Source organism: Anolis carolinensis, chromosome 3 (assembly GCF_035594765.1).
Source record: "Anolis carolinensis isolate JA03-04 chromosome 3, rAnoCar3.1.pri, whole genome shotgun sequence".
Taxonomy (NCBI): domain Eukaryota; kingdom Metazoa; phylum Chordata; class Lepidosauria; order Squamata; family Dactyloidae; genus Anolis; species Anolis carolinensis.
In genome coordinates, this window is record NC_085843.1 from 168,914,406 (window position 1) to 168,936,529 (window position 22,124).

At 39.4% G+C, this 22,124-nt stretch overlaps 2 long non-coding RNA genes across 2 annotated transcripts in view; one reads left to right on the forward strand and one right to left on the reverse strand.

The window, feature by feature from the left end:
* The window catches only part of LOC103280234 (uncharacterized), a 203,889-nt gene that overhangs the window by 64,985 nt on the left and 116,780 nt on the right, over positions 1 to 22,124 (reverse strand). Inside the window, exon 1 of the long non-coding RNA XR_010004469.1 lies at positions 16,647 to 16,997. This is a non-coding gene — a long non-coding RNA (uncharacterized LOC103280234). Of the gene's footprint in view, positions 1 to 16,646 lie in introns of the transcript that reaches the window.
* Positions 859 to 21,788, forward strand: LOC134297650 (uncharacterized). The gene is made up of 3 exons (XR_010004471.1): positions 859 to 1,007; positions 20,242 to 20,316; positions 21,669 to 21,788. It is a non-coding gene; the product is annotated as an uncharacterized LOC134297650 (long non-coding RNA).

Genomic DNA, 22,124 nt, shown 5'->3' on the forward strand with positions numbered 1-22,124 from the left:
TCCTTTTCTGCTAGTTTCACACTGACCTGAGTGGTCAAGTGGACATGTGTGCTCCCTCAGCCTAGGAAGCTACAATTCTGCATCTGTAGGACCTGAACAGTGCTGTTGAAGGCTGCCTGGTGACATTATTGTATCTTATTCAAAGGATCTCTATATGTTGAAGTCTATTTGATCAGGCAAGAGGCCACTATAACTAGAAATGTAATCCAATAATATAAACTATAAAAAAGTAATTTCTATATATGCTATTGTCATAGAACATTCAATGTGCAACCAAGGATGATAAAAATTCAAAATATACTAAATGCTTCAAAAAACACGTCTCTAAACCAAAAAATCAATGTGTTACCAACACACATACATTCATAGAAAGTAAAACTCTATATTCAGAGTTTGTGAGTCCTTACCACCATTGTGCCATATGTCCCCAATTTATTCATACTAAGATTTTTCAGAATCCTCATACTAAGATAGTTCATCAACTGCAACATTTTGCATTTACCTTATTACTTGTCCCTGTTCCTTAATGTATGCCGGCCAGACCAGTAGACAAATTAAACTCCGTGTAACAGAACACAAGAGTAAGATCAGGAATCAGGCCATTGACTCAAGCCTGTATAAGCATTTCAATGACATGAACCATAGTCCTGAATCATTCAGGGTTCTAGTCTTAGAGGTAGTTACTTCTTCCTCAAACACAGATTTATGCACCAAGCTACAACAACAGGAAGCCTTCTGGATATTCACTCTTAAAACAATTCAACCTAAGGGTCTCAATGATTCTATTTCATTTCAGTGTTTTCTTTGAGTCTGGTGTATACTTTTGGTGAAGTTCAAATAGGTTCTTTTTATGTAAAACTTGTTTCAAATGGCTGGTACATAGCCACACCTATATCCATACTGGGCCCCTTTAAAATTCTCTCTGTATACAGTGAGTTCTACCTGCTTCTCCTGTGCTTGCCTAAGGAATCAAACCAGTAGCAGAGCACCTCTGTAGGAGAGTTTATGTGAGTATACATACTCCTGTCTTCAATGCTTTTACTATACTTTGTAATTTGTAATTTTTATCCTGTACAAGTGTTTCTAGCCACTCATATGTATTCCCTGTAGGTCCACTCCGTCATTGATAATGAATTTATATACTCGAAGAACGTGTTACATGGGGAAATTGACTACTCTAGGTTTTCCATACCTGCATAACCACCACAGTCTAAACCGGTTGTGGATAGTGACTAACCTTGAACATGTTGAAAACATTGGATTTTAAAAAAAGGATTCACTTACTTGGATGTTTAGATTTGGACTCACAATTAGTGATTTATACAGTCCTCCATGTGGAACATGAACTCTGGTGGTCATTGGACTCACAAACTCTGAATATAGAGTTTTACTTTCTATGAATGTATGTGTGTTGGTAACACATGGATTATATTTTGGTTTAGAGACGTGTTTTTTGAAGCATTTAGTATATTTTGAATTTTTATCATCCTTGGTTGCACATTGAATGTTCTATGACAATAGCTTATATAGAAATTACTGTTTTATAGTTTATATTATTGGATTACTTTTCTAGTTATATTGGCCTCTTGCCTGTGCATTTCAGGGAATCCTTTCTTTGTATTGAAGTCTATTTGATGTCAGTTAACAATTGCCCCATCAAGACTGAGATTTATTAAAAACCCACAGGGAACTTTAAGTTGACTATTGATTCCTTAGTCCCACATTGACATCTATATGGGTCTGGGGAGAAATGCAATTTTTATCCTGTATTTTTGTTTTAATTGATATATTGTATTACTGTTTTATCTTTTTATAGTGTGATTTGTATTATGTTGCCTATGTTTTGTTCTATGTTGTTTGGGCCTCTGCCCCATGTAAGCCGCCCCGAGTCCCCACGGGGAGATGGTGGCGGGGTATAAATAAAGTTTTATTATTATTATTATTATTATTATTATTATTATTATTGACACAACGGCATTGTATGACACAGCAAACAAGATAGTTATGCTGGATTTTGTTTCACAAATTCACAAGTCGAACACTTCCCAAGTGTCTAGGACTGTGTGATGTATTTTCGGATGATGCGTGCAGATCCCAGCAGGGTGGCCTTTTGCAGTTGGCAGATCGTAATTTTGTCAATGTCTATTGTTTCCAAATGCCGGCTGAGATCTTTTGGCACGGCACCCAGTGTGCCCATCACCACCGGGACCACCTGCACTGGTTTCTGCCAGAGTCTTTGAAGTTCAATCTTGAGGTCCTGGTAGCGGCTGAGTTTTTCCTGTTGTTTTTCATTTATTATTATTATTATTATTATTATTATTATTATTATTATTATTATTATTATTATTATATGGTATTTCCCTCCTCTGATTTGGTTGTGGTCATGGAGTTATCTATTCTGGCTTTTTATTGTTTATAGTGGAATTCCCCACACATTCACACACACCTTGAGGGGCTTAAGCCCCCCCCCCCCCCCAAAAAAAAAAATATTCTCAGGGTGGTCTGTGAGAAGGCCTTACTGGTACTGTTATGTTTATTCATATCATAATCTGATCACCATGCTCAATATATCCCATATGCATGGGGGTATTGGGATAACAATACAAAAGGTATGCTGGGGTAGATCCTCTCTCAGACTTAGCCTCCCCCCCCCCCCCCCGGAAACAAAATCCTGGCTACGGGCCTGCACACACCTCTTGCAGTTTCTGGTTAATGTTAACGTATGTGATATAACCCTATTTAAACTCATCGTCTTGTGTCATACCTCTGAGTTCAATGAACGTATGATATAATAATAATAATAAAACTTTATTTATACCCCGCCACCATCTCCCCAACGGGGACTCAGGGCGGCTAACATGGGGCCATGCCCAGAGCAATACAATATAAAATATAAAACAACATATCATAGCACCATTAAAAATACAATAAATAATAATAGGCATTACATCAAGAAATCAAAAAACAATAAAACAAGGGCAGGCCGCGTAAACACAGAGATAAAACCTGGAGTGAGAGGGACAGAGGGGTACTCCACTGCAGGCAGGGACATATGGAAGTGGGGTAATCTAGAGGATAGATGTTCGGGGTGGGAGTAACACAGAAATATATGACAGAAATTACTCACCGAAGGCACAGCGGAAAAGCCATGTTTTCAAGTCTTTCCTAAAAGCTAACAAAGTGGGAGCTTGCCTAATTTCAGTGGGTAGTGAGTTCCACAGTCGGTGTGATGAATACATGTAAAAGTGACATGGAGACACAAACCAAATGATTCATCCTACTGTATGTGAAAGCTTTGTCTGTGACCAGGTAAGAGAAAGCAGGTCTCAAGGCAGTTCTACGGACTGAGGCAAAGGATAAGACATGCAGAAATGAATCCATATATTGCAGCTGACTGGAGTGGAAATTCAGCCTTATTTTAACACCAGGAAAAAGATAGTGTCCTCCATCAAACCTGAAGGTCCCAGGAAGTTAAGAGAATACAGAACAGGCAACATGGAACACATATTGTCTTCCAAAGAACTGGGGAAACCAGGGAACTCTGGAGGAAAATGCGAGGAAAGAATGCTAGTGCTCCTTGAAACATCTGCTAAATTTATTTATTTATTTATTTACAGTATTTAGATTCCGCCCTTCTCACCCCAAAGGGGACTCAGTGCAGATCACATTATACACACATAGGGCAAACATTCAAAGCCCATAAACACATCAAACAGAGACTGAGACAGACAGACACAGAGGCAATTTTACGTTCTCCTGAGGGGATGTTTGATTCTGGCCACAGGGGGGAGCAGCTGCTTCATCATCCACTCTGACGGTACTTCCTCATTCCAAGTCGTAAATTAGTTAAACTTGTCTCCCCACTTTTATAAGTGGTACCTTATTTCCTACTTGATAGATGCAACTATCTTTCGGGTTGCTAGGTCAGCAACGAGCAGGGGCTATATTTTATTTTTAATTGATGGGTGCTCACTCCGCCACAGGCTGGCCTCGAACTCATGACCTCATGGTCAGAGTGATTTATTGCAGCTGCTCAACAGCCTGCGCCACATTATTTTCTAATTCTGCCTAATATGAGTGATAGCCTCAGAGGCAAGCACTATTGGTCTGAACACTGCAGCATTTATGAAAAGTATTGGACAACTGTGGTGTGTCTGTGGGTGATTTTTCAACCTTTGGGACTTTGCAGAGATCACACTAGGTGTCAAATGTCCCCTTTCCCTGGATGAAAACAAGAGGGAGCTTGAGCCAGAAGCCTACTTTTAATTTTGAAACATTCAGGTGTTTTTATGTTAATGAGTGCCAGGTGGTGTGTTTATGTGCAACTCATCTCAATGGGTTAATTGCTTTTTGCTGGAGATTGTTAAAACAAACAGCTGTGGTCAAGTTGATTTTAATATATGTGGTGACCACAGTCCTCTTCAGGCATCTTGCAGACTCAGGGTCATCTATGAAATAACCAGAAGAACCTTTGCTTTGTTATTTCCTTTGTTTGTCCCCAAATACATACATTTGGTCACCAGAAGGGGGAACCTGAAGCTTTTGTGAGAAATGTAATCTTGACATGTTCTTGACTCACTGTGGGTATAAAATGACATGGCATTGACCTGAATTTTGTTGTCAGAAGAGGCATGTTCAAATCACTTTCAGTCTTTTGTCTGTGAGTGACAGCTATGTTCTGGCCCCAGTAAAATGGAATTTGCACAATGACTTGATGGATTTAGATTCTTTTGATGGAAAGCATTTGCAGCACTGGGACTATGCTTCCCTTCCAAGGAAGTGAGGTATCCTACAAAAACCAATAACATAATGTTATGAAGAAAGTTAACTGGTGCCTAATCTTCACTGACCATTTGATGAAGTTCAAAGTTAACTTCAAACTGCAGCAGGGAGAAAAACTAACACCCATGAAAGCACACAAAAGGAAGTCCTTACTGCACACTATGTAGTTTGTGTAATCACCACTCAGGCCTCAAACTGGTTCCAGGATTCCATATGTAGTAATTTGCACACTTAAAACATTTTTTTTCAATATTGGTTTGAAACTGACTTAAATGATCAGTGTAGATGTGCCCTGAGAATCAACTGCAAACTCAAGAGCCATTCATGTGTTTTGGTGCAACTGAAGGGAATATTTTCCAATTGAACTCAGCTGCTGTAAACTTTAAATTAGTTAGTCAAGCTGGCAAAATTGTCCCATGTTGTTGGCTTGCTTTATTCTGGCACTGGAAACCTGTTAAATGGGATAAATTTCCTTTCAGAGACAACATATGTTATTTCCTCCTGGTTTTCAGTCACTGTGCATGCTAGAAAGGATGCCAAACCTAGGGTCCTTCTGGCAAAACACTGCTATATACAGTTACTCCTTATGCTTAGTTGCAGAATATGCTAAAATTACCTTGAAAAATGGCTGACACTGCAATTTAGCATTTTATATATGCAACCTTACCACATCTTTGAATAAGACTGAGCAGAAAAGTTTTATTCTCTTATGAGCTTTCAAGTTTCTCTAAAATAGCATAGTATGTTGTATATAACAATTTTTACAGAGTGTAAACTTAATTATGCCTGATTGAGTCAATCACAGTATGGGGATGACTGAGGATTTCAACGGATTTCAATTTTGACATGAAATTACCAAGATTTGTGGCAGTGGGCAATGAATGAATTAGAGCAAAATGAACCCTATCCAGCTCTCTAGATAGACTCAAAGCCCAAGGCAAACTTTAGAGCAGTATTTATCAAACTCTGCTCCTTCAGAGATATTTTGGACTTCAGCTCCTACAATTCCTAACCACTGGTTAAAGTGGCTGGGATTTCTGGGAACTGAACTTCAAAACATCTGGGGGAGCAGAGTACACTGCCATATAAAACCCAGATTATTTGCTTTGAACTAGAAGGAGTGAAAATTGTTCTAGAGCATCCTGTGGAGCAAGTCAATAGCAGATATCTTTGGATACTTCCCATAATTCTCTGGCCTCTTCTATACTGTCACATAATCCAGATTATCTGGACTATATGAGTCTACACTGCCAGATAATCCAGTTCAAAGCAGATAATTTGGATTTTATATGGCAGTGTAGAAGGGGCCTCTGTATGGATCTAAGTGGCCAAATAATCCACATTATCACCTATGGACTGGATTATAAAGCAATATAGACTCATATAATCCAATTCAAAGCAGATAGTCTGGATTTTATATGGCAATGTAGGGCCCTTCTTACATTGCCATATAAAATCCAGATTATCTACTTTGATATCTGGATTATATGACAGTGTAGAAGAGGCCTTTGTATCCTGATACATTGCTAGTCTTCTCCTTAGAAATATATGTGTAAATGTCTGTTTTGAACCAAATAATCCAAATTAGTACAACACTTGTGATTTCTGGTTTCATTTCACTGAAATATAATTGAGATGGAAACAGTTAGGATGCAACTCTGGGCCCTTCTACACTGCCTCTATATTCCAAGATCTGATTCCAGATTATTTAAAATGTTAAATGTTTAAAAGCGATGCAATGCTTTAATAATCCATCAATGCATTAAAAGGGTATTAAACTTGGTAACCAATACTCAACAGAGACCAATATGCTGTGTAGCATATGCAGCTGTAAGACCAAAAAGTGTCCCATTCTGCAGAAGATATAACTTCAATAAAGCTAACTGGACAAAGTTTACAGAGACTTTGGAAGCAGTATTTCTGATATAGAACCTTTTATAGAAGGCTACGATCTGGTTGTAGAAGCTGTGAAAAGATCCTCGAGGCTCTCAATCCCTAGAGGCTGGTGCACAAGCTACCTACCAGGCCTAAATGAAGAATCGCTAATCAGCTACAGGAATGTCTCAGACTATTTCAAGAGAATCCATACAGCAATGAGATTATAGCAGTAGGCCAAAAATGATCTACAGCCATAGCTAATGCTAAGAAAGACCACTGGATAGAGCCAGAGCCAGCCCCAGGTAATTTTCAAGAGTAGGCGAACAAAATCTCTCCCCCCCGCATTTTGGTGTCTCCCCAAACCAATCGCTCAAAAAAAATACAAATAATATGTGCATAGACAAATATTAATAATATATTATTATCACAACAACAATATACTATTATTAACACATTCATAATATATTATCACTAATAGTAGTATTATATTCATATTTATAATACTAATAACAATAATGAGACAATTATGAATAATATATTATTATTCACAATAACACATTATTATTATTACTAACACAGTATGCACATGTGTGTGTGTGTGGATATATAATGCGTGTAGATATAGAATATTTATATGTGTATCAATAGCAATTTGTGGGACTACATCTGTGGACATACTAGATAAACAGACAGACAGAGTGTATATGAGTATATAGAGTAAATATAAGTGTCCTAAGGATGATAATAATTCATCTCATTTGCTGTGTCATATTCTGTCTTTGCGTCAATCATGATAATAATAATAATAATAATAATAATAATAATAATAATAATAGGACCATTTTGACTTTCTGGAAGGTTTCTGGTAAGCAGGAGGCTCCGAAGTGACCAAGGAAGGGCTGCCTGTGTCTTTCTTCTCCAGCTCTGACATGGCGCAGGCGCACTGGGCTCCTCCGCACCCAACAGCTCTCCATGGTTCCTAAATGCGAGCGGAGGGAGGGAGGCACAGGCAGCCCTTCCTTGGTCATCTCGGAGCCCAGTAATGAAGCACACGCTCTTGGGTTGGTCTCCTTCATTGCTGGGCTCTGAGGCGACCAATGAAGGGCTGCCTGTGGTCTCCCTCCCTCTGCTCACATTTAGGACCCAGGGAGAGCTGTTGGGCGTGGAGGAGCCCAGTGCGCCTGCGCCATGTCAGAGCTGGAGAAGGAAGGCACAAGCAACCCTTGGTCACTTCAAAGCCCAGCAATGAAGGAGACCAAGTTGGCGCCATCCTCCCGGGACGATGGCGCCCCCGGGATGATGGTGCCACAGGTAAATGCCTAGTTCAACATATGGTTGGACCGCCTCTGGATAGAGCTGCTTGAGAACCTTGATATGTCCAAGAGTAGCTGAAAAGCCTGGCAATTGCTGAGATTGGCACTACCTGGAGGAATCCTCCACCTTGTGTGACTATGGAGCAGAACAAACAACTCCTCATATGTATGCTTGCCCACAATGCCCTGCCTCATGCACGGAGGAGGACTTGTTTAAAGCTATGGACAATACAATTGCTGTTGCCCACTTTTGGTCTAAAACTATTTAGCTGTTTGTGATTCCTTTATTTTATCGTTTTTAAACATTATTTATTATGCAATGCTTTTGACACAAATAAATAAATAAATCCCAGAGTATCAGTTTATTCCAGATTATTTTGCAATGGGGACTAATATAATCCAGTTTAAAGCAGATAATCTGGGATCAGATCTTGGGACAGTGTAGAAGGGGCCTCTGAAATTCTACAGCAATTGAATAGTAAACCAATAAGGAATTTTGAAATTCTGCAATAATTGAATAGCACATTGAATAAGGGATGTATATGTTACTTTCCCTTTAATAAATGAGAAGCTGACACATTCTCTTTGCATTGCAGGAAAACTGGGGGATACTCAAGTTTTATATGCGTGTGTGTGTGTGTATGTGTGTATATATATATGGACATTGCCCTAAGCCAGTACAGTGTATTGAGGAAGAAAGAGAGTCTAAATGACAGGCCTGGAAGGAGAAGACAGTAATTCAAGTGTAAAGCTTGTGGTTTTCCATTGTTGAAAGTTGAAAGTCTAATTTTGTGACAGGTTATCTATGACCCTTGCACCAGACACCCACTGAGAAGCACTTACAAAAGCAAAAGGTCATTAAATGAGACATAAAAATCCCCTAGCTTGATGCAGCCAGAGGTGTCTCTCAGCTGTGCAATTGGTGAACTGTGGCAACTAACCCTGAAACGCGTCTCTGAATATTTGCCCTGGCCATCATGGCCTTTCACATCCAGGTTTAGCATGGATATATCCCCAAAGCAGTTTGTAGGCTCCCATAGAAGGCACCAAGACCATCAAAGTGGGGTCAAACTGCATTATTACTTGAAGGTAAGGGCTGTGGTGTAGGCTCCTTCTTTGGAGGCTTTTAAGCAGAGGCTGGATGGCCATCTGTCGGGGGTGCTTTGAATGTGATTTTCCTGCTTCTTGGCAAGAGGTTGGACTGGATGGCCCATAAGGTCTCTTCCAGCTCTGTGGCCCCTTCCACATCTGAATAAAATCCCACATTATCTACTTTGAACTGGATCCGTCAATGGCTGGGTTCAGTGGTCTTTGGAGGGCGGTGAACTACAACTTCCAAAATCAAGGCCCCTTCCCACAAACACCTGCAGTATGTTCAGTAGGTCATGAGGCTTCTCTGTGTGAAGTGTGGTCCTAGTGCATTGTTGGTGGGAGTCAGTGTTTATCTGGATGCAGGTGAACTATAACTCCCTTTTTCTCAAACTTGTCCAATATGTTGTATTGGTTATGGGGGCTTCATGTGCCAAAAATCCCAGTACCTACTACTCTAGGCCAGTTCCCCTCCAAACTCACCAGCTTTCAAATCTGGGCATATCGGGTCTGCATGGCAAGTTTTGCTGAGAGCCATCATTGTTTGGGTTCATAGCATTCTGGGTGTAGGTGAACTACAACTCCTCTATATTCCCCAGTAGGAGTGACAGTGCTGTGACTTGATGCAGGGTGAACTATAACTTCCACCATGTGGAGTCAATCCCCCCAAATTCCTCCAGTAAGTTTAGTTTCAGATCAGTTGTGCTCTGTTTGTTATGCAGACAGATTGGAAAGGGAAGGGTAGTGGGTGGGGCCATGCAAATTCCACAGCAATGGAGAACCCTGGAATGCCTGCCTGTGGTGGAAGAAAAAGCAAAATCTAAGATGAAATGGTCCCCAAACAAAAGTATTCCTTGGGTGGTGTTTGGGAAGGACATTGGCAGGGGTTGGGCTACATGTTTATGGAACTCGCTGTAACTGCAATGTCAGTGCAAAGGGGTGACTTGCTGGATTGTCAGCCCTGGGAACTAAAGCTGGTTTGTGGAGGCCGGAGGCTGTCTGTGTGAGCGGACACCCATGCCACATACACACACACGGGGTTTCGCTTTTATTATGGATTTAGATTAGATTTAGATTTAGATTTAGATAGATTTAGTTTAGATTAGATTTACATTAGATAGATGGTGATCAGATCATGATATGAATGAACATAACAGTTTAAATAATAAATGTAAGGCCTTCTCGTGGACCACCCTGAGAATTTCGGGGGATACGGGCCTGCAACCAGGAGAGGGAAGTTTGTGAAACCTATGATATATCAATATATTTCAGACTATAAAATACTGGAGAAAGGGCTGGCTTGGTGTTAGTTTCATATTTCTCAGGCGGCCTTGGAAAAAAAAGAAGAAATCTTGCCCCCCCCCCCCCCCATGAGCCCTTGAGTTGGTACAGGCTACTGCTCTTTTCTTCCCTGCTGCAGGTGCTGCTTCTCAGATTGATTTGTGCAGAAAGGAAAGCCAAATTGGAGTTTGGGAGCTTTGCTATGATATCGTTTGTCTTTTCTGCTTAACTTATCTCCAGCACTGGCAAATACGCCAAAGATTTATAAGGGGGGCAGCTTTAGAAGGGAAGGGAAAGGAAAGAAAGCAAACAACTTTCAAAAAGGGGTTTTGTGTTTGGAAGAAGCAATTGGGGGAGGCTTCTTTCCCCCCTCTTTTTGCTCAATAACTTTCCACTACATAGGGCTGCTTTAAGGAAAGCAAATCCAAGAGTGATCAAAAATGCCGTGTCAAGAGATGCTGTTGCTCTGCTTTTGGAATCCCTATTTTCTCCATTTTTTGGAAAGTCATTTGTTCTATATCCCTCCAAAACAAGTTTACTTACCTATTGCTTATTTATTGTATTTATTCCTGATTTTTTTTTCCTGTAGTTCTATTCTAAGGACAGAATTTCTGAACTTCTCCCAACAATTGGGATTAGGGTCTTTCCTGCCTTTTTGGTTTTCCTAACTATGAATGTTGGTGGGGATGTAATACTATGGCCAGGAAATAGCCCTGTTTGGGAAAAAGTGAATATGAATTTAGGATATAAATGGGTTGTCCCTGAATCTTAGGGTTGTTTTGAGGCTCCAGCTCCTTTTTTTGGTTGGGAAGAAGCTGTGTTTGTTTGAAGCCTCATTTCATCCCTGATAGCTCCTGATGGCCAGCTCTCCCAAACTTCTCTTTTTATTATTATTTATTATCAGAATATATAATTAACATTTTTCCAAAAATCAAGAACTCTTTTCTAAATTGGAAAATACATGGTATTTAGAAGAAAAAAGAGACATAAACATACTGTATTTAAAAAATATTAATACAGTTTATAGATACCTTCATTGAGCATATTAGCATTTTGCATACTCTCATCTGAAATAACAGTGAATGTAACAAGCAAGAAAAAATCAACAAATCTTGCCAATGGTTTGAGGGCTGAGCCAGACCCAGAACAATGTACCGGCCTGCCCGGAAACTTCACAAAGCCCCAAAGTAAATATTGATTTTCTTTATAAAGGAATTGCACTTATAGGAAATAAGTGCAATTGATAATTGGAATGGCTTCATTACGATTTTGGATTATGTAATTTTAATTTTATATTAAGATGTTTTTAATTCTATATTTTAATTGTCTAAATGTTTCTTTATGTTCTTTGTTTAATATGGTTTAAATTGTTTTATTTATAGTTATATGTTATTGTGTTAGTTATTATGCTTTGGTCTGGTATATATGTTCGCATTGAATCTCGTCATTTCTTGATGAACACCATGATAATATGGCAACCCCCCCCCCCCCACCCGGATGGAATGTTATAAGTTCTTTTTTGTAATATAATGTGGGAAAGCCATCTGGTTACGGGGAAAGGGGGTTATTTAGGTTTTGTTATGCTGTTCCTTGTTTCATTCGTGGTGATTGGTGCATTCATTGGTTGTCTTTCATCATCAGTAATTTTTGGTAGTCAGCATTCTTTCATGTAATCTTTTATTGCTTGATTTTTATTTGCTTGTTGTTTTTTTAAAGGATGTTGTGAAATTTTAGCACCCTTTCAGTATCATTTGTAATTTTATCTTTATCTTTAATTCTTGCTATAGTTCTTTTTGTCTTTCATAAGGTTTTGTGCTAGCTGTTTCGCTGTCTTGTTTGCTAATGCAAGAGTTTTGTATTTCATCCTCTTCCATTTTTATCAACTTCCAAGAATATTAGTATTGATACTTGTTTATGTAGAACCTTGATTTCCTATAGTATCATTGCAATTAGTAGAGTTCCTATGGTGCACCAGTACTTCTGAGAAAACTTCTAAACAAAATTTCTCATGGGAAAACAAGTAATAAGTATATGTCACTGTATTGCTGACATGAACAGTTTAGATTCAGGGAACAAATAACTTCTTCGTTGATATAAGTTGACTAATTTGTTTCTGAACAAAATTCAAAGTACTGGTAAGGACATTTGTGGCTGAGGTCCATACCTAAGAGCACCTGTTTCCCCATATGGATCTGCTCAAGTTTTAAGATGTTTGTGGGAGAGATTTCTTTTTGATAGATTATTCCCATCCCAATTTGCACTTCCAAGAATTTGCAGCACTTCATCAGTCACCTCGTGTTTACAATATTTATATGGTGCACCTTACCCAGTCTACTTTTACAACCTCTCCGTTTTAATCCATGTTTTTATTAGTTCTTGTCATTTGTTTTTTTAATGGCTAATGTTTACATTTTTATAATTGTGCATGTCTTTTGTCTATTGTTGTGTTTTATATTGCTATTGTTTTTATTCGGGCTTGGCCCCATGTAAGCCACCCTGAGTCCCCTTTGGGGAGATAGAGACGGGGTATAAAAATAAAGTTATTATTATTATTATTATTTGTGTCCTTCCACCCTGGCACAGAATGTCTTTATAGGGCCTCATCCAGCTGCCTCGAAGGTGGCAAGGAGTCCCTACTGCTCAGTCATGCCGAACATAGTTCAGTTCTGTTGGGCAGGCATTGTTGGGTTCCTTCCTCATGTTACAGCTTTTTCCAGCCACAAAATGAGGGGAGGCAACAAAACACCCTGCAGGATGGCAGTAGAAGCTGATTCTGGTTGGGAATTGGCTTGACTGCCTTCATTGACCCTAAACTGGGGGTACTTAGCATAACCCAGAAAAATGCTATGTTAAGGTGGTCTTGCCCTGAATTAAGCTGGATTAGTCATGTGCAATGTTTCGCCACCATGGGGTTGATCCTGATATATACACCAATGTAAGTGTAAGTGGTCAATGTAAGTGGGCCCCGGGTGGCACAGTGTGTTAAAGCGCTGAGCTGCTGAACTTGAGGACCAAAAGGTCCCAGGTTCAAATCCCGGGAGCTGAATGAGTGCCAGGGCCAGCCCAACGCGGAGGCCACTGAAGTGGCCGCTTCGGGCGCACGGTCCCCGGGGGTGCTGGGGAGGCCAGCCGGGCCAGGACACACGGGGCGGGAGGTGGGGCCCCATCTAGGCGGAGCCCCGCCTCCCGCCCCGCATGCCCTGGCCCTGCCTCCCATGCTGTGCGAGGCGGGGTCAGGGTGAGCAGCATGGTAGGCCGGGCCTGGGTTGGCCCTGCCTCCCGTGCTGCTCGCCCTCGCCCAGCTGGCCTTGCCCAGCCGGCCAGTCTGCAGTGGGAGTCCCTCCAGGCCATGGGTGCTGAGGCCTGGAGGGACTTTCCCGCCGCTTCCTGGCTGGCTGGCCTGGGCCAGGGCGCAGGGGGTGGGAGGCGGGGCCCTGTCTGGGTGGAGCCCCGCCTCCCGCCCCACGCACCCTGGCCCCGTCTCTCACGCTGCGCGAGAGGCCGGGTCAGGGCGAGCAGCGGGGAGGCAGGGCCAAGTCTGGCCATGCCCTGCCACAATGCAGGGGGGGTGCAATCCCCCTTGCTTAATATTTAAAATTTTCTCGGGCCGGCCCTGATGAGCGCCCCCTGTTAGCCCCAGATCCTGCCAACCTAGCAGTTTGAAAACATGCAAATGTGAGTAGATCAAGAGGTGCCACTCCAGTGGGAAGGTAACGGTGCTCCATGCAGTCATGCCAGCCACATGACCTTGGAGGTGTCTATGGACAACACCAGCTCTTTGGCTTAGAAATGGAGATGAGCACCAGCTCCCAGAGTCAGTCACGACTGGACTTAACGTCAGGGGAAACCTTTACCTTTACTAAGTGGTCAGTATAGTTGAGCTCCTGGCCTCTTCACCTTCATAGACATGGAGTGTATCTACATTGTAGAATTAATGCAGTTTGACACTACTATGTAATCAAAAGAACTGTAATTTTAGAGGTTTAGCCTTCTCTACCAAAAGTGTTGGTGCATCACCAAACTACAACTTACATGATTTCATAGCACTAAGCCATGACAGTTAAGGCAGTGTCAAACTGCATTAATTCTACAATGCAGATGCACATATAGTTAGTGAGGAAATGAAAGAGCCTTCTCCACAGTTCCCAGGCAATGGAATCAACTGCCCACCTCACTTCTTCCACCAATAGATAAAAAATGTTTTATTTTGCCAACCATTAAGTTACTAAATAGCTATTTGAAAAAGGTTCGTAGTAGGATTTGACTTTTTCTTGTTTTAAAGTATTACTGTTTAAATATAGTAGCTTATTTAACTTCTTTAAAAATACTTTATTACTAATTTTTAATTCATGTCGCTTGCTTTGATTTATATGTCAGCTGCCTTAGGTCTCATCCAGGAGGAATGAGCGCATTGTCATTATTCAAAATCCAATATTATGCTAATTTTAAAAATGTTTTCACAAAGGTTTTCTACTTAATTGTATGATTATAAAATGCTTTTGGTATCTGTCCAGGGGGATTTATTTAATTTAAGTTCAATTTAGGTTCAGATTTTGGTTTCTTTTTAGATCTGGATTTTTGAAATGTAGTTTTTTTTAATTGACTTCTACTGCCCTGCATGTCACAGGGCAGTGTTTCTAATCCTCAAAATGCTTGCCTGATAACCAGACAGTGGCTGTTCAGTCTTCAAAAAAATAAGTTAATCCAGAGGTTGTCAGCAAATCATTGCAAATGATGAGTTACTTGAAATTAACTCTTTTTGCATAAGGAAATTGAATTCCTGTTATAACATACCAATACATCCAATAAAGGATGTAAAGGGTAAAGGTTTTCCCCTAAGTCCAGTCGTGTCTGACTCTGGGGGTTGGTGCTCATCTCCATTTCTAAGCCAAAGAGCCGGCGTTGTCCGTAGACTCCTCTAAGGTCATGTGGCCACTGGCATGACTGCATGGAGCGCTGTTATCTTCCTGCCGGAGCAGTATCTATTCTAGGGTAGGCTGGGGCTAACAGTGGGGGCTCTCTCCGCTCCCCCAATTCAAATCTGCGACCTTTCAATTTCCCTGCTTTCAGAGTGTTGCTCTTTATTTACTGTCCTGGTTTTAGAGATTATATTGTTCTGTATTATTCTACCACAGTAATTATTTCATATTACAGTAGAAGCTCGCTTATCCAACATTCACTTATTCAGTGTTCTGGATTATCCAATGCAGTCTGCCTTTTAGTAGTCAATGTTTTTGTAGTCAGTGTTTTAAATTCATTGTGATATTTTGGTGGTAAATTTGTAAATACAGTAATTACTACATAGCATTACTGCACATGGAACTGCTTTTTCTGTCAAATTTGTTGTATAACATGATGTTTTGGTGCTTAATTTGTATAATGATTACCTAATTTGATGTTTAATCGGCTTTTCCTGAATCCTTCTTATTATCCAACATATTCACTTATCCAATCTTCTGCCGGCCTGTTTATGTTGGATAAGTGAGACTATATTTATAATCTTATATTATCTGCTTAGAACTGGATTATATAAGGCCCCTTCTACACAGCTGGATAAAATGCACACTGAAGTGGATTATATGGCAGTGTGGACTCAAGATAATCCAATTCAAAGCAGATAATATAAGATTATAAATGAGTTATATAGCTGTGTGGAAGGGCCTTTAGTCTACACTGCCATATAATCCAGTTCAAATCAGATAATCTGTATTTTATAGGCAGTGGGGAAGAGGCCTAAGTGAGGCCTAACTCTGCCTGTCCCCTGGGCTGAGTGGGTTGCTAGGAGACCAAGTGGGTGGAGCTTAGCCTTCTAACTGGCAGCAATTGGATAAAAACAATTATTCCTCTCCCTCTAATTAGGACTTTATTTTTCTTTTCTTTTTGTTGTATGAACATAGAAGCATGGTTGTGCTGCCAAGTTTAGTGTTTCTGAGATGTGTAGTTTTGTTGTTTTGTCCTAGGCCGATATTTCATTACCCTTTTATATAGATTGAGTGGTTTTTCAAGTTATACAAGATAATTACTCTAGAGAAGCAACTTTACACAACTTTAAGATAACAAATTATCTTGGAACTATACATGCAACTAATGACCTTTTAAAAAGTCACTTTTCAAACTATGTATCCACTCATTTAAGCTATCTTTGGCTGGCAGAAGGAAAATAAATCATACATCCATAGGACCCCAAGCAGCCAATAGGGGCCAGGGGAAAATAATCTTATGCATTAGAAATCATTGCTGGATTATAGTAGCAATGGAATGGTTTGCTTGTAAGAGGAAGGGAAAGTAAGAATAAACTTGTACCTTTTGTACATAAGAGGGCCAGGGTCTATCCTTTCAGGTGGGCAACATCTACATAAGGGCATTGGCTAATCTTCTGTGGAGTCAGCATAAAGTCATGTTAGCCATGCACAAAAGCAGCACATGATTCCGATGTCTAGGTAGCCATCATCATCATGAGGTCACAATGACCAGTCTGTCTTCTTTGTAGAAGCTACACCCAGATGAGGGAATAATGATCTGGGGTTTTTTTTCTCCTTCTACTAGGCAGTATCAGCATGAGATCATAGTGACATTTCTCTCTCCCTTAAACATTAGCATGAGGTCATAACGCCAGACTCGCATGTCTCTCATCCCCAGGCAAACAACTTCAGCATGACGTTATAGTAACCGTTTTTTTTTTCTCTTTTAGCCAGGCAGGAGATCAAAATGATCTGTTTCTCTCCCCATAGACAAAGCAACATCCACATGCAATCATAATGTGTTCTTCTCTCTCTTGCTGAAAGGCAGTATCATCACAGAAATTGTCTTTCTCCCTCTAGCAGGCTAAAGAGCACACTGCAAAATAAGCCAGAATCAACATTCAAACTTTCATCTCCTTCCTCTGAATATCATACCATTCTATTGTGCTTTGATTAGTCCACATCTTGAGTACTTTGTCCAGTTCTAGGCACCAGAATTCCAGAAGAATATTGACAAACTCGGACCTATTCCGAGGAAGAGGGACCAGAACAGTGAAAGTCCAATGAGAAGCAGTTTAGGAGACTGGGTATGTTTATAATGGAGAAGATAAGGTTAAAAGTGAAGGGATAAGTCATCCATGTCTAAATATTTGAAAAGATATAATTGAAGCTGGGACAGCCTGTTCTATGCTGTTTCAGATATGAGGACACAGAGCAATAGTTTCAAACTACAAGAAAAGAGATTCCGCCTAATGGTAAGAGCTGTTTGGAATATGCAGTCTTAGGGCCCTTCCAGACACTATTAATCTGGGAAAATAGAGTGGGATGAAAAAACTCGGTACCTCAGAGTCCAAACATGGAGTAAAATTATGCAGCAAGATGTTACTTTCTTTGTTGGCTATGGGGTGGGTGTATACACATGTGCCTGCTCTTGGAAAGAGTACCATGGTGGTGCCCAGCATGGATCATGTCCAGAGCCAGCCCTAGGTATTTTTCAAGTGTAAGCGAACAGAATTTTGGCGCCCCCCCCCCAAACCAATCACTGAAAAATAAAAGCGTTGGATAAGCGAAAATGTTGGATAATAAGGAGGGATTAAGGAAAAGCCTATTAAACATCAAATTACATTAAGATTTTACAAATTAAGCACCAAAACATCATGTTTTACAACAAATCAACAGAAAAAGCAGTCTCGACTGTGCCCCCGTATGTTTTGCGCCCCAAGCGACCACTTAATTCGCCTCATTGTTGGACCAGCTCTGATCAAGTCAGTGCCCGGGAAGGCTGACACTTTTTAATAGTGGCACTGTTATTTTCTGTTTTTGTTGCACTGGATGCTAAGGAATAACAGCTTTGCAGCATTGAAGGTGGCAGTACATAGGGAATACAAGACAGCATTGCTGAACTGCCTCCCATCCCCATCTATAAAAGTAAGAACCCAACCCTACACCCTATCAATTTTGCTACTTGTTACATTTTAAAAACACTTTTCTAGCAAAGTTCATCTTTATCAGATAAATTTATTCTATTTGTGAAAATGTGTGGTGAGTGTAGGAGGGTGAATGAGAGGTACCGTATATACTCGAGTATAAGCCAACCCGAATATAAGCCGAGGCACCTAATTTTACCACAAAAAACTGAGATAACTTATTGACTCAAGTATAAGCCGAGGGTGGGAAACGCAGAAGCTATGGGTAAATTTCAAAATAAAAATAGATACCAATAAAATTTCATTTAATTAATCGAGGCATCAGTAGGTTAAATGTTTTTGAATATTTACCGTATTTCAAAGAAAAACAATAAACTAGTTCTATAAGTGGAAAAGTAGGGGCAACAAAAACAATATGGTATCAACAATAACATAATAATAATAATAATAATAATAATAATAATAATAATAATAATAATAATAATAATAAAAAACTTCATTTGGATCCCACCCTATCTCCCCATGGGGACTCAGGCCGGCTTCCAACATAGTAATAGGCAAACATTCAATGCTTATATAAATAATGCAGAACTAGATATAGATCTATAATTATAGACACTAATTTCATATATGCATTTCCTCCTGAAACGTTTGCAAATCCCCTCTCTGTGTGTGGACATTGAATCCATGGATAAGGGAGTTATACTGTATGCAGCACTTTCCAATAAGGTCCTTGCTCCCTTCCCCATAAACTCTTCCACTGACACAGGGTGGATAATTTTATTTGACTGTTTCCAACAACGCAGTCCTAAACCTTTTTCTATAAATTGATCTTCCTTTTTGATAGAGCTGGAAGGTGTTAGGCATGGGTTGGGAAAGCAATAACTAAAACCCACAGCAATAATAACTTTAAAAAAAGATTTACTATCTACTATGAAAACAACAGTGACTTCCCAAAACCTTTTCTTTAGATATTGCTCACAATTGGATCCCAAATTGATTTATTTTTTTAAAAAAAGTTTGTTTCAGTTTACAGCAAGTCCCAATTGAGTGATAAGAAAACAAATGGATTTCTCTAAGATAATAACATTTGCTAAGAAATTTTAAGTCTTGTGGTTGCTTTGTTGTCTCAGGTCCCAAAGAAGCTCTTCTTTGTAGAGGCCTTCAGGGAAGCTTTTCTTCCCAGATGGTTTTCTATTAGTGCAAGCCCCACACACTTCTCAGTTTTTTATCTTTTTCACTTTTCTTTCATTTCAGTTATACTTCCAGCTCTAGTTCCCCATCTTCAACTCAACTTCCACTTTTAGCTTTCTTCCAGCTCTTGCATTCACCTGTCTCAAAAAACTGTTTAGAATGATGCTTTACATATCAACAAATCATAAAAAATGTATAATTTTGCCCCCACAGTCTACCCTCAAGTTTTACATGAGGTCGACATTTACATGAGTATATATGGTAGCTACTGAATCCTAACCCCAAATATATAAACACAAAACATCGAAGTACAGCAGAGTCTCACTTATCCAACATAAACAGGCTGGCAGAATGTTGGATAAGTGAAAATGTTGGATAATGAGGGATTAAGGAAAAGCCTATTAAACATTAAATTACATTATGATTTCACAAATTAAGCACCAAAAACATCATGTTTTACAACAAATCAACAGAAAAAGTAGTCCAAAACATGGTAACGTTATGTAATAATTACTGTATTTATGAATTTAACACCAAAACATCACAATATATTGAAAACATTGACTAAAAAACATTGGCTACTAACAAATTGACTACAAACAAAGATAGAATTGCATAAAATGAACTTTCAGTAGCAACATTGTTGGAAATTAATACCATAAAAAGTTAAATGCTTGCTGTTTAGAGAAACAGCTGTGGATCGGGGTGGGAGGCAAACTGGGTTGGATAATCCAGAACATTGGATAAGCGAATGTTGGATAAGTGAGACTCTACTGTACTATAAAACCTAAAAATATCAACACATCTACTTCACAGGGGGAATCTATTGCTTGGGGGCTAGCTGTGATCTGAATCCTATTGGTTGAGTCCCGTTGAGTCAGCTGTTCAATGGTGAGTCAAAACTTTTGTAATCTCATTGATTCAATTAATTTACTCAATGTAGGACAAGAGGATTCAGGTATTTTACTGTGATGCTTTTAATTTATTTGAATTCAATGCTATGGGATCATAGGAGTTGTAGTTTTACATTTTTTTGGTTTCTCTGCAAAATAATGCTGGTGCCTCAACCAAACTACAAATCACGGGATTCCATAGCTTTAAACTGTGGCAGTTAAAATAGTGTCAAACTGCATGGATTCTACAATGTTCTCGGTATCCATTTTTAGTTGGATAGTAAAATAAGAAAATGATATGCCTTCTTATAGTTCTATTTTGGAATTATATGAGTATTTCTTTCAGGTGATATACCTACTGGACAGAAAGTAGTGGGTGGGAACTAACTTAACTTGAGAAGTGATGGCTGATGAATGAAGTTTCTCTGACTGGTGTCAAAATAGGAAGTTTTGTTTTGATTTCAAAAATGTCATAGCGGCAATTCTGTGACAATATATCAAGGCAAGTACTGTTGTAACCATTTCAGTAACTGCCTGACACAGTTTCTACTAGGTTTTTTTTTTTTTTAGTAAAGAAACCTTAAAATTATGTCTTAGAACACATGAACACAAATCTGATATCTCTTGCTCAGTGGTTGCTATTTGATGTAGCAATAATTTTATAATGATGAGTATGGGAGAAATGTGGGGTATAAATCAATACATACATACTACCTTGAACAAACCCGTTTCTTTTTTTCCAATGGCTTCTCTTGAAATTCCTCAAGTATTTTGTGTAAGAAATGTCTACAATACTTTTCTACCTTTGCACTGAAGAAAATCTAGTGACAACTTGGATATTTGTTGAAGCCCAACTCAATTTTTGTCTACCTCTATTGAAAGTCTTTGGTCAGGCAGCAGGAGGAAAGGAGAAGGAGAGCATCCCCCTCTTCCATGTACAAATACCTTCAAGTTCAAAACACTAAACACAGTTCACAAGTCTGTAAAGCAAGTTCTAAGTAGGCTTTGGACCCTGAACATGTGTTATTTTCAGCTAAACATTATGGAGGCTTGTAAGTCTTTGTCATCTTCTGGCTATACATGACTAAAGCGAAAACCCAGGAAGACCTTGCTTTGTTTAGACTCAAAAGATGTTATGTTCACAATATTCATTCCCTTGGCTACTATGACTCTCTTGAAAGAGAAATATGATTTCAAATGTTAAGAACAAGTCAGTGTTATACCTTATCAGTGATCAGTTGTGATCATTCTCATTTCTCTGTTTGTTCCACTTATGAAGGCTGATATAAATAAAAGGATGGTAACTAGAATATTAGATCAAATTAAACCCCTTCCTGTTCTGTTATTCAGTAGGTTTTGGATCAGCAACAGCAACAGGTCCAGTGGAAAATCTTTGACTCTCCGAAAGACCCATTGAAATACTTACTTTGCTTTTTAAAAGAAGAAATAAAAGTCTAACCTTTTGAAGAATCAAGGCCTTGTGCTATGCTTTAGAGATTAATTACTGGTCCCATAGACACACTATTTTCTTTGTTTTGCCCATAATAATTTCCTAGTTGCAGAAATCCTGGGGGTCATCTAAGTGCTAAAAATTGGTCAAGGGCAACATTGCAAATTTAAATCAACCTTTTGACACCTTTTTAAAAAGCTAACAAAGGGTTCCATAAAATTATAGATTGTGTACTGTAGAGATGCAGAAAATCTCTTGCCTCCAACCGTATACCCCTTCTAAAGTACCTACTCCCAGATTCCTATGTGGAGCAATGAACAAAAATAAATTATTTCTATCCAAGTTAGTCTTGCATG